This window comes from Enhydra lutris, unplaced genomic scaffold (assembly GCF_002288905.1).
Source record: "Enhydra lutris kenyoni isolate GAN:26980312 unplaced genomic scaffold, ASM228890v2 scaffoldscaffold59, whole genome shotgun sequence".
NCBI classification, from domain to species: domain Eukaryota; kingdom Metazoa; phylum Chordata; class Mammalia; order Carnivora; family Mustelidae; genus Enhydra; species Enhydra lutris.
This window is the reverse complement of record NW_019154143.1, coordinates 7453005-7466951: the sequence shown is the minus strand read 5'-3', so window position 1 is coordinate 7466951 and position 13947 is coordinate 7453005.

Below are 13947 nucleotides of genomic sequence, written 5' to 3'. Positions count from 1 at the left end.
TTCAGTTTTTATCATCATTTACCATGTGCTAGGACCTGTCAATCCTCTTTGTCTCAGGTCTGTCCCCCGGACCTACTCACTGTACTCAAAACTGCAGGGCAGGATGGGAAAATTCTTTGCTCTGTCTTCCGGCATTCACAGCCCTTCCTTCAGGATGCTCTCCCGGCTCCTAAATCTGACTTATGTGTCTCCTCATTGCATTGTTTTCACTATAATGTGCTGTAATACAGTCCATCTTCAACCTGTTGGACTCTAGGCTGCCTTCTAAGCCATGAGTTTCACCGCGAGTGTGTCCATTCTATTCCATCATGGAGGTGGCCAGGAATATTTGTTGAGTTGGATGAATCAATGGCCCTTACAAATCTACTAGTCTATAATTTTGCTCTCCACTGATTGGATATGCAAACTCCAGAGGGGCGGTTATGTTTTCTTGTGCTATATTCACCGCACCTGGAACAGGCCTGGTATGTCCTAGGCGCTCCAAAAACATCTGTTGGAGGACTATACGTGTTTGAAACTGGCAAGAACATCATATGCAAGTCAAAAGGTCGCTGTTGACAGCACTTGGCTTTCCAGACCACTTTGATTCCTCTGCTTTTGTGTCCATGCTTCTAATCCCCCTGGCTTAGACATAGGTCAAGCATGTTCATAGCACATCTCAGTACATTCCTTCCCCAAGCCAGAAAAGTGCTCTCTCCTATGTACTTGATGCCTCGCCCTTTTCATTTATCAGATGGTGCATCACAGATGGATAAATATCTTTTAAAATTTCTTGATTTTTAAAGATTTGCCAACATGATATAGAAACATGTATATGAACGTTTGGTCTTAGAATATTTTGATTAAAAAATGAATCTTGCCCTATCTTGCCAAAGTTATCTGATATTTTCACTATTTGTAATTTCAAACAACCTGTTTCAGCTCACTGCAAATGCAGTAATCATTTCAGATTTCCTGTCAAATTTCTTGCCTTGGGGTGAATGAATAGGGTATTCCCAGACAGATATCTAAGATCAGTTACTTCTTACTTTAATGAAGGGTGTGCTTCCTCTATGTGACTGATGGAAAAACATTATGTTTAGGCAACACTAGCAATTTCATGTGCTTGCCTCACAATTTATGACCATCTCAGTAGCTGGAGTGGTAGAGGAAGTAGCATGTCCTTCTTTCACAGGAGTTAAAGCTGTGCTCACGTGTAAGAGCTTAGACAATGATGGATAAGGTAATCTATTCCAACAGAAATGTGGTGGCAGAGAGTTAAGTAAGATATTCTCTGTGTGGTTAAGACTTGTCAGATAAGACTTTCAAGGCAGAAAAGAGGTGAATGAGACCAAGAGGGGATACAGTGGTCAAGCAGGCAAAGAAGGGACTTGGGAGTCAAAAATCCTGGGTCCAATTCCCAGTTTAGGGGTTTATTAGCTGTGTGAACATGGGCTTTCCTCTCATCTGTAAAGTGAGGTTATCGATACTTACACCACAGAGTGGTTCTAAAGATTGAATAGTGTACTATGTGTAGAGTCTCCGTGGACCACAAAACATTAAGAGTGGCAAAGGCTTCTGTTTGAGATACTTAACCTTCAGTGTAAAGCTTCCAGCAGCTCAGTTCAGTATAAAATCAGCAATTTCACAGGTGATAAGAAGCATCACGTCCAGACATAAAATTTTAAAAGTGGGAAGGTAGAAATCATAGCAAGAGCAAAACCACTTAACTCTTTGTAATCTGTAACATGACGTTTAAGGGAAGAGGAAAGGGTGATGTATGTTAGCTTAAGTGACAATCAACAGGGATCTTCTTTATTTGCAATTGAAAATTGATTTATTGGGGTTTTTTGTGATTAAAGAAATGTTTTTTATCATTGGTTGAAAAATACTTCTTTAATCATAATGACATTAATTGTGAAAAAATTCATGTATTAATGAAAGCAAGTAAAGTAAAAGAGAAAATTATTCAAATGTCACAGTCCAGAAATCAATAAATATAAATAACATTTGAAAGGATAAGCTTTTTTAATTTATACACACACACACACACACACACACACACACACACACGTATACACATATGTATATTTATATGTATGTATCTATTCTTCTGAAATTATTCTTTTTCCAATTATAGCATTTAGCTATACGTGATATTTTGTAACCTGCTTTTAACACAATATATGTTCATGTCAGTATAGCTCTATATTCTATATTGATCTATAGATCATTCTGTTCATGTCAACATGGATCTATAATTCCATTTTTAATGGCTACTCATGGCTATCATGTGTTACACAGCCTATTGGTAGACATTTAGGTCATTTGCAATAATTTTTAGCTATTATAAACAATGCTGTGTTGAATTTCTGTGCATTTATATTTGTGCATACTTTTCGATTATTCTCTTTGGCTAAGTTGCTTGATGTAGAATTACTCTGACTGAAGGCATGTACAATAAAAATAAGAAGTTTGCCAGCTTGCCCTCTAGAAAAACTACTTGGACTTAAACATAACAGGAAATTTTTAAGTCTCTGTATAAAGTATGGAGCTCTAACTGAATTAAAGCTGTTTTTAAATTTTTAATTAAATGCTATTTTAAAGGGGGGGGTTACATTAAAAAGTGGATTAAGCCAAGTAAGAGAAAATAGAGAAAGAGTGTGCATAGGCAGGATTAGTGAAAGTATTAAAACTGTTCAAATCAAACTTCAGGGTAACCAAATGGTTGGTGAGAGTGTAGAGGAGGGAAAAATAATTTCCCCTCTACTTTTCTAGATTCTTGGCTGTGATCCCCTGTAATAAAATACAGATTGACAGGAGAAAAACAAACAGAAGCTTAATAACATGTATACTTCCTGTATACATTAGATATGCAGAAAAACTGAGTAACTCCCAGAATGGCCCAAACCATCACCTAATTGCCATCTCCACATAAAGACAAAAGAAAAATTTGGGGGGCAGGGGAAGCAGCCAGTTAATGGAAGGTCATCAAGAAAAGCACAGAAATCAAGTTACTGTTGTTACTCAGATTTACTTACAAGGCTTCCTCATTGATAAGAGTTTCTAGAGATTTGGTCATCCCTCTTCTCCTGGTACAGAGAGTAGGTCAACCTTACAAATGAAGATATCCCTATAAAAGTAAATGTTTCTTACAACACGGTAATTTCTATTCAGTTTTCAGAGCTTCTCCCGTGTTGTCTGCTTCTGAAAAATAATCACTCTGAAATAATTTGTGTACCAAAACACATTTAGGGTGGCAAATTCTGCTCTCCTTCAAGAGAAATTTCTGCTTTTATGAATTGCAACTAATAAATTATGAAGTAATAACAGATAGAATATTTTCAATTTGAAATCTCCAATGAAATAAAGGATCCAGGCAATAATCAACGATGGCTGCTTATAACACCAAATGGGGAAATTGATGACAGATGAATCAAGCCGGTGATACCTGAACACACTAGGTTTATCAACACAGAAGGAGAGCCAACCAATATTATTGGCTTCTTGATAGGACAAAATGAAAGATATGTACACAAGGCTCCCTATCACACAGTCATACCAGATAAGCAACAAGTTTATAGAAAAGATAGAAGACAGAAGTCTATTAAAAGATACCACAGTAATGTATTCAGTGAATTCCAGAATGTGTGAAACTTGACAGAACAAAGGACTTGATTTCTTAGGATATTAAATTGTAAAAATAAAAAGAAGAAGAATTTATAAAGAGCTTCTTCAAGACATTTTTCAAGACATTATGTACGTACATAATGTTTTAATGTTATTTGGATCACGTTCTCACAAACTACCTGCAAACATATTTATTCAGAGTATCAGAGAAATTTCTACACTGGATATCTGATAACATTAAGCAATTTTTGCTAATTTTCTAAGTGTGACAATGTTGTTGTAGTACGAAAAACAAAGTCCTCTTTTAGAAATACGCATTATTTACTGATGAAATAGTGTAATATCCAGGGGTGGCTCTGATATATCAAACCTGGACAGTGGAGGGAGATCTAGATGTCACAGAGTCGACAATTTGTTGTTAACTGGTGAAGCCAAAGATGGGTACGTGGGGACTAGTTCTACTTCTCTCTTTCCTTTTACTTATGTTTGAAACTTACTACAATAAAAAGTGAGGAATGTATTTAAACATAGATTACTGTATACAAAAGATTTATGCACACTGGGAATACATGAAATGCAGAAAAGAAAATCTACTTTTAACTGAGAGAAACTAAAATAAAAATAGAAAATTGTGATAACCTAAAAATTCTTTTGATTTCAGGAGAAGCCTACTTAAACTTAGTGGGCAATGCTAAGAACCATGTGGCAAGACATGACAAGTCTTCATTATCAAAATGATTGAGTGATTGTTGACTTTAAAAATTATTATTTAGATGGATAAGAAAGAATAATTTTCTATAAAAAGCAATCACAATAAACAGTAAAAAATACATAAACACCGCTTATTTTTAAATAAATAAACACCACTGAAGTCAGTATTATCTGAAAGTTATCTTTCCAGAGAAAATGAATGACTAGATTCTTAACAAGATAAAGAGAATTTCCCATCATGGAGGAGGTTGCTGATAATTCCATATCACCTCTCTTATAAGATGCTATGTAGACCAAATGATGGAACATGAGCTTTGAAATCTAGAGTAAGCACTGAGACTTTATATCCTGAAATCTGAATGTTTTAATGAAAGAAAAAAGAGAAATCAGTTCCAGATACCCATTTGACAGATGTTAAGCCTGAGATGTAGGATCGTGAAGTAGTTTGCTTATTGTTATACACATAGCTAATAATAATTAAGTAAATTTTGCACAGTAATATGGTCATACATGAAAAAGTCTTAATTCTAATTTTGTTACTAAAAATTCCTTTGTGAAGATTACGAGGTGAGAGCCATAAATATTTAATATCATGAATATAATAGAAGTGGTGAGCCCATTGCAAATTCAAATGTATCAAAGGAAAACATTGTTGTTCTCTTTGGGGAAAAGTGGAAAATAATCAGGATTTAATTAAAGCAAACAGCATTTTGGAGGTAATAACAAGGACAGAAGATGTTTATGTGAATGTCAGATACAAAGAGACATAATATGACCTTTCACGAAGGAGCATAAGGTAGCAAATCACCATTCTGGAGAAGGGGCAAGAGGAGACAAAGATGGCAGCTATCAACGTTTGGGAGGAGAAAGAGAATTTAGAGAAGCGAAGGAAACAGTTTAGAGTGTGTCCTTCCTCTGTTGTACTTAAATAATTAAAAGCACCATCACCCCTCATCAGAAGCAACTTGAACCCTCAGGATGCTGACCTTTGTTTCGGAGGGCAGTGCCGCTGTATTACCTCCGGGCTACACTTTACAAAGCAAATCTTTTCACTTTGAGCTGGTCTTCAGCAGTGGTACTGGGTCGGCACCCATCCCCCTTCACACTCTCAGCTCTGTGCAATAGGAGACATTTCCAAGGTAGGCTGCTTGGGCTTGCCAGTGAAGTCTTAGGACAGGTAAAAACTGAAGCTCAACAACCCTCCTGAGGGTCAGATACAAACTGTAAGGGGCACAATAAACACTGTGTTCTACCGGTGTAGACTCCAGCCAGCCTCGGGGGTCCACTCCATCCGTTTCGCAGGCTTTAATTAACAGTTCGCCTGGTGGGATTCACTCTCACATTAATCCATCTTTTAAAACACTTATCCAGCCTCTTGCCTTCTCTGTATATTTTGATTTTATAATACCTGTTCTTATAAAATATATGATTATTTCATGTCAATATCTAGACACTACCATATTTAGTGTTTTCTTGGGCCCTTTATGAAAGAGTTAATGATGTCAAGTGATCATAGTTTTTTCAGGCACATAATACATGTGAATAAAGAAAGTAGAATCATCCATGGGAAATATAAAGACCAAGTCAAAATTTCCAGAGTCTGTGCTTGTTGGGTTGGGGAGGGGAAGAGGGCATATTCAACCAACCAATATGAACTCTAGGTCTGAGGACCTTGGACAGTAAGAAGGTACAGAATCACATTTCCCCTCATGTTTTTTGCACCAAATTATTCTCAGAATAATCCTCAAAGAGACAGAAAATTTATTAATATTCTCAGTTTCCAAGAGAAACAAAGCTTGGTGCTGTTATGACCTTTTTAAAAAACGATTTTATTTATTTATTTATAGAAAGAGAAAGAGAGAGGGAGAATGTGCATGGGGAGGGGCAGAGGGAGAGAATCCCAAGCAGACTGTGCTCTGCGCTGAGTGTGGAGCCTGATGGCGGGGGTCTATCTTCCAACCAGAAGATCATGACCGGCGCTGAAATCAAGAATCTGTCCCTCAACAGACTGTACCACCCAGGTACCCCCGAGTGCTCTTATGACCTTAAGGAAGGAGCAAAATGTAGCAAATTATTGCTCTGTAGAAGAAGTAAAAGGAGACAAAGTTGGCAGCAGCTAGGTAGTCACAAAACTATAACTACACACTCTTTCTGCTCTTCTGGTATGTGATCATCCAATTGGATATGAAAACTTCAGGGAAGACCATTATGTCCTGTGGGAATGCTTGCCTCCAGTGGAGCTCTGATGGAGGTCCTTTCCTGCAGTGACTCCCCAACGGGCATACCAGTTCAGAAAAATTCTGATCAATTTTTGTTATTGAAAGAGCCTCACTATTGTAATTGACTTATTCGTATGTATTATTAAATTTCTACCTCAGAATAGATTCAGAATTCTCCCACAGCTCCAGCCCTTGACGCCGCAGACTGTATTTGTAAGTAATAGACATTTATGAACTTAGAGAGGTGATCAATTCCTTCAGATCCAATTTCCCTCTTTTACAGGAAAATGCTGCAGCAACCTCTTCATTATTGCAAAATAAAATTAATTGATAATATAACCTATTCCATACATATTTTTTAATTTTATAAAACAATCTCATTATACTATGAAAGGGGAATAAATACCAACATTTTATAATGAGCTGATATGTTGTTCAATCTATACATCCCAGGTATGACTTCAGAAGATATGTGGGAGCAGTCAGAAGCTTGTCCTACTATGTAGAACTCCCCTGAGGGGAACAGCTACATATGTTGGTTAACAAGCAACATTGCCAACCATGAAGTTTTTCCAAAATGGTAAACAGCTCTTGTTAAATTTCAAATAAAACAAAGTTCAATCTTTCCTCAATATACACAATAGTTTTATTCCTGGAAAAATCAGTGTAAGTTAATACATGCCAAAAATACTTTGTTCTTATATAAAAACTAGAGTAAGTTTCTAGGCTCAGATAATAAGTTTTTCACCTATATGAGGGCTTCGTAGAACATCCGAAAATTATATGGAATGAAAGACAATTATTCACCATATGGGACTGGCTCACGCATTGTAAGATGTGTTGCATTCCTGGCAGTGGCCCAGTAAATGTCTATAGCAACATCCATATTATTGTGACAACAACAAAACATCCCCACGAATTTCCAAATTGCCCCTAAGCAACCCTACCTCCCCAAGACCCCGTGCCCGAGAGACCTTGGGGGGAAGGGGATATTGTCTACATTCTGCCTGTCCTCTTTCCTCTACATTCCCATACTGTTCCAGCAGGGAAGAAGGATAACTGCTGAGCCATCTTATTGGTTATATGCTCAGTGTGGTTGGATAAAGTCCTCAACTGTTCCCATTGGGGAAGGACACTTTACTCAGCATCTTTTCCAGGCATTGAGGAACTTCTGTGTGATTGGATTATTATTTTGTGTTTCAATTCCTGTGGTGGAATCCTTGGCAGGTCTACACCCCAATCTCATTTCCCTGATGCAGTCCTATTTCTGAGACCACCACACCCCACTTCTCCCTGGTGGTCTTTCCACCACCTTAGGACTATATAATGCAAAAGTAGACTGGAGACTAAGACTTGGAAATCAGCTGGCAGTCTCTGATTCCTCCCATTTTTAAAAAAAGCAGTTCTGGGAGCCTCCTCTCTTTACTTCAAAGAGGAGGAACTGGTTGAGTACTATCTTCCCACAGCTCCTGACAAAGTGTGCTTATTTGTTTATATACCACATTCAGAAATCTTAATTTTGAATAAACAGGTAGAAATATAGGAGTCTTTTAGTTATGAAATGTGTTGTCTCCATGTCAGAATTGAGCAAGAATTAATATTTTATTTTATTTTATTTTATTTATTTTATTTAACAGAGAGAGACCACCAGCAGGGAGGAGGGGCAGAGGGAGAGGGAGAAGCAGGCTCCCCACTGAACAGGGAGCCCGATGTGGGGCTCGATCCCAGGACCCTGAGATCATGACCTGAGCCGAAGGCAGACACTGAACCGACTGAGCAACCAGGCGTTCCTTGAGCCAGAGTTAATTTGTTCACTTTGGCTATCAATATTTCTTCTAATCCATAAATGTAAGAGAGTAATTTCTAAGAGCATTTCTGGAAGATATGCAGATAAAACAAAACAAAACAAAACAAAAAACCCAGACTCTTCTAAAAATGGTCATCTTCCTGCATTAGGAATTATATAATTTGGTTAATGTCTCTTTTCTTCCCCAAGATGAAAGCTACATTTTTTCATGTGTTCATTGACAATTCCTAGGTCTGACATAGTCCCTTGCTTAACAGTTACTTTTAAAAACTTAATAAATAAGTGATCCCATGAATAAATGATTTTTATCTTTCATTGTATTGCTAGCAAGTAAATTCCAAAATTCAAACCCATTTCCAGAAGATTCAACCACGCATCTGCTCTGACCATAAGATACTTTCTTTCACAGAAAAAAGAAAGATGTTTCCAAACTTGTCAGAAAAATTCATTAGGCATTTTTAAATATTAGTATTAATGAAATTTTATTTAAATGAATGTATTAAAACTCAATCTTAATAATCAAATTTATTAAATTTATTTAAATAAAATAAATAACATTTCAACTTAAAACAAGGGGATGAAGATCTAGAAATCTAGCATATGCTTTTCACTTAAAAAATATATCCTACAATGTCAAGTAGTGTTAGTGTTAAATTAACACTAGATTTCTCCTAATGACGAATGTACAAGCTTTCACTTTGTGTCAGAATAAGGGTGGGTCACAAGAGATGTCAGAAATACATAGGAAAAATCAAGCTAATTGGTTCATCTTGGATCTGTTATCCAACAAATAAGACTAGTTTTAAGAAAATAAGACTACTTTTAGCAAAACAGGGTTCTTCGGGATGTGTGTGTGTGTTCAAAAGACAATAAATATTTGATTAAATGCTCTGACTACATTCAGATTTCCTTCATTGATTCTGTATATTTCTAAAATAATATTAAAAACAGCTATAGTTAGGGGAAGCAAGAGGCCCATTATAACGGCCATCCTTGCCAAACTTAGCTCCATTTGGTTTTCCCACACAGTCGATTTTAATGTCTGGCAATTTACTAGTAGACTGGCTGTGAAGGTGGAGTAATAGGGAAAGGATCTTGTCACCTGCTCCCAACTTACAAGTCAGATCTATGTCACAAAAAGAAGACCAGATACTCCCAGTCTCCTATAACCTATTAAGAATGCAGCCACACATCAAGGGGGTCAGGCACTGGGAGGAGTGACTCTAAGTTACAAAGTATAGAGATGCATTGTCCATAGAGAATTTAAAATCAATAATAAAACAAACTAAGTGCTGTCCTCAGGTCATTATCACCACGCACCACCCCAGGATTAAAATAGTCTCCTTGCCTGCTGAAGCAGATGACCCCCCCCACCCCTTTAGTATGCCACACTCAAAGGAGACTTGTTTCCTAGAATACCAACAGCCGTACAGAAATCATATGTGTTCCAATTGGAACTATCCAGAAAGATTCCCCTGAAAGTGAAAACTCAGTAATTTTCAAAAGTACTGGGCTGGGAAAGGAGCAGTAATGAGACTCTGCTGAAGATCTGAGCCAAGGAGAAAAATAACTATATTCCCTTTCTTCTCTAGTCATAGCTTAGAGTCCTTGTACTGGCTGGGGTTTCCCTGAGATGACTGTAATCCTCTCCCTGCTGGACTCTTTATCCCTGCCATGTTCACTTTGACATAATGCATACCCTCCCCAAGATGTACCTTCATGAAATGCATATTTGGATATAGCACTCACATGCTCAAAAATCTTCAGGGTCTAATTCTTACTACGAAGCTAAATTCCTAGAGTTACCTAATTCTCGTTTTTAAGTACCACGGGACTTAGCTCATGGCACTGGATGGAGTCGTCACTCACTGTTTGCTGCCTGAATGATTTACAGGTTCGGCCAGGAAATGGGCTTCAAAGTTTCCTTTACATGATTGCCCTATAATAAGGCATGTCCCATTAATCTGCATCATTTATTCAACATATACTTATTGATCATCTCTTTGGAGATAAATTTTGCTGTGAATAAATTTCATCTAAAATTTCCATCTAAAATCTTTCCTAGAGCCATTTCTAGATTCAGAGATTTTTTTTTTTTTTTTGACAAAAGAAACAGGAAGACAAAAACCAAATGTCTCTCAAGATCTGTAAGTTGCATAAATCAAGTATCTTTTTTAGGCCTCAAATCTATCATCATCCTTTTTGAAAGAGAGCAGTGCCTGGGTGTTACTCTGCATTAGCCTATGAGCCTCTAAGGAGACTTGAAACCAAGTGTATAGGACTTGGCCAATAAAATACCATGAAGGTTAAATAAAATTAGTAAAAAAGCAAAACAAAAAAATAAACAAGAAGTCAGCTATTATTTCTATGTGTTTTTGCAAATTTGCAAATGGTGATTTTTCCAATAATTAGATATTTAGCCACAGTTAAGATTTGTGTATGTGAGTGTGTGAGTTTGTGCAAGAGTGTGTGTAGGAGTGCAATGTGTGTGTTTGTGTGTATGGGTGTGTGGTATGTGTACTGTGTGATCTCAGATAAGAATACAGGAAGAAGGAAGAACACAGGAGGTGTGACAAACTCATGGAAAGAAGCCCTGGAACCATCAGTAAGCTACACCTTATTCCCCTCCCTCCTCACCAGTGCTGTTGACTTTGTGGGAAGAGGTCCCCCCATGAGAGCTCACTTGTGTAAAGTTGGTCATCCAATTGCATTAAATCACCATTCTTGAAATGAAACCCAAAGGGGTAGTCAGAATTCTTGCAACAGCTGTGCCTTAGAAAGAATACAGCCATTTTATGTGCAACCTCTGGGAGTTGTCTGCTGTTTTGGAACAACTCTTGGATTTATATCAGACGAACATGCACCTGAATACAGAGGTGGAAACGGTGTGTGTGGGCCGGGGCAGCTGAGTCTGACCAAGGCTGGCTGCTTTGAGGTGGGAATTCCTCAAGGAACTTCGACTCATGGCAGAAACTAAGTATCAAACAAACAAAACACCATGCTCTATCATTTCATCTGTGTGGGACTCTCAAAACAGGGAAGCATGGTCGATGAGAAATTCTGATTCACGGAGGTGTCCACAAAACTCACCACCTAAACTTGTACTTATTTCCTGAGGTCACGAGCTTGTTTTCATTGCTTCATTTCTCCATAGCACTCTCTCCAGCTGATATCCTAGCATGAGTTCATTTGTTTATTTCGTGTACTGCCTCCTCTTTTTCCAGTAGAATATAAGTTCCAGACGATGGGAAATTTAACCGATGTTTTCTCCATTGTATCTCTGGGTCTGGGACAGTGCCTGGGAGAGGGTAGGCCCTCATCAGTAGTTGGTGAATGAACACATAAAGGAATGAATGAGAAAATGAATTAATATGACTATTCCCAATTATGTTCTCTTTGTCTCTGCTCTGTCCAGCTTTTTGCCTTTAATAAGAGTTGCTTGATGACTTTGAACATATCAGAAAATTCACAGGTCCCTTGAATCTTGAAAAATAATCAATGAGGAAACAAGCACATATCCATAAATTATATGCTTAAAGAGCCTCTCTTAACAGGAAATAAGAGATTCTCTGACATTCTTACAAAGTGGGCCAAATGAACTTATAAGTAATTCCTGAGATAATTGACAAAGGGTCAGCTTACCAGCATAAGCCTGAGGCTCGGTCAGATTGCCATCTCTGTGTGGTCTGGCCTCCTGCAATGTCACAGACAATCTGTCTGTCATCGCAGAGCAGGTGGCCAGGCAGGACTGTGGGTGTGGATATGGTGATGATATCAGTTGCTAACCAGGGCCTGCACTATAGCTACAAGGAGATGATTGCTATTGAGTTACTATTTGCACTGGACAGGGGCCAAACAGTTTACTTGACCCTAGAACCCAAATCCATCTTTTGTCAACACAGGGCAGTCTCTTACAGGGCACAATATATGCTTTATTAATTCATCTACCGTGTACCAAAAACTGTTCTAAATGCTGGGGATTGAGTGTTCAACAAAACAGAAAGAGGCCATGTAGTCAATGGTCTCAATTTTCTTGAGCATCTCTTCCAATCTGCTTATCTATCTTTGTCTGGTCAATTACAAAACCCAATTGTGCCCCTTAGAGATGTAAAAAGGCCGCCAAACATTTGTGAGCTCTCAAGTTTCCAGAAAGAGTCTCCATTTTTATATTCTGTTAAATATCAAGGTTTGATGGAACAGCAGAATACAAGCAGTGGATGTAAAGGGATTTTTTTCACTCGTCTTTACCACTAATTAGCTATTTGATCTGAGGCCAGAGGTTCTCAGCTCTGGCTGAAACTTAGAACCACCCAGGGAACTTAAAATTTTTCCAGTGCCCATTCTCCACATTTAGTCAGTGAAGGCAGAATCTCCAAGAGTAGGTCTGGGCTTCCTTATTATTTTGTAACAATATAACTGATACTTACTGTGTTGGGCAAATCTCTTCGAGCTCAATCTGTAAATTAAGGGTGATCATAGTTCCCTCATCAATGCCTAAGGATTTCTTAAACAAAAGATAGGTGGTAGATAGCAAATAATTTTAATAGCTACACAAATAATTGGTACAGAGCACACTGGAGGCTTCATCTTTAGTCTCTTTTCGTAGAGAGTCCTTGAATCAATGTTGAGGAAAGTTTGTGCAAACTTAGTGAAGAAGTTTATGTCACAGATAAGCTCATCTGTTAATATAATTGATAAGACGGACTCCTGGGTGGCTCAGTCCTTTAAATGTCTGCTTTCAGCTCAGGTCATGATCTCAGGGTCATGGGATCGAGCCCCACATCGGGCTCCCTGGTCCACAGGGAGTCAGTTTCTACTTCTCCTACTCCCCTCCTCCCCAGGTCATGCTCTCTCTCTGTCTCTCAAATAAATAAATAAAATCTTTAAAAATATATATGATTGATAGAACAAGCAAAATCTTCATTGTAGTAGAATTTGTTTGAATTATTCTATCGGAAATTATGCCCCCAGATTATAATGGAGATGGGATGAAGTTAATACCCAGACATAAAGGAAAATAAATATTGTGAGCCAGCAAGAATGTTGTTTTGTTTTGGAAAGCAAATTAATGCTCAGAGACTGAGGTTTTGTTGTTGTTGTTTTGTTTTTTTGCCAGCAATTTATTCAACGCAGTTACACTGCGGGAATTTCACTAGTCAATAGCATATAGTATGTCTCTTAATAAGCCAATAAAGAAATAATAAAGTCCAAATCAATGATAGATTAATCACACTATTATCCCAGGCAAGAGGAGAGGGAAGAAATAAAGTCCACCTTCAGTGGGGTTGAACCTTTATAGGAGTTGGTACTTGGGAGAGACACGTCAGCCAACTGGGAGCTCACGTCCAGCTGTCCCTTCAGAAGTTAAAGTTCCCTGTTGCTAGAACGCGTTGCTAGGGAACGGTAGCTCTGGTGTTGATGGGCAAGATGATCTTTGCCAAGGGCTGCTGCATGGTTTTCACCACTGCCAATAAGAGTCGCCTTGACCAAGGCAAGAGTGAATGCCCCAAGGTCTTTGGAGAGCTATTTTAGCTGAGAAGGAGTCACCTTGCCCAGACTGAGCACTCTCAGACAGGCCTTACGGACTCTTGGTATTTATAG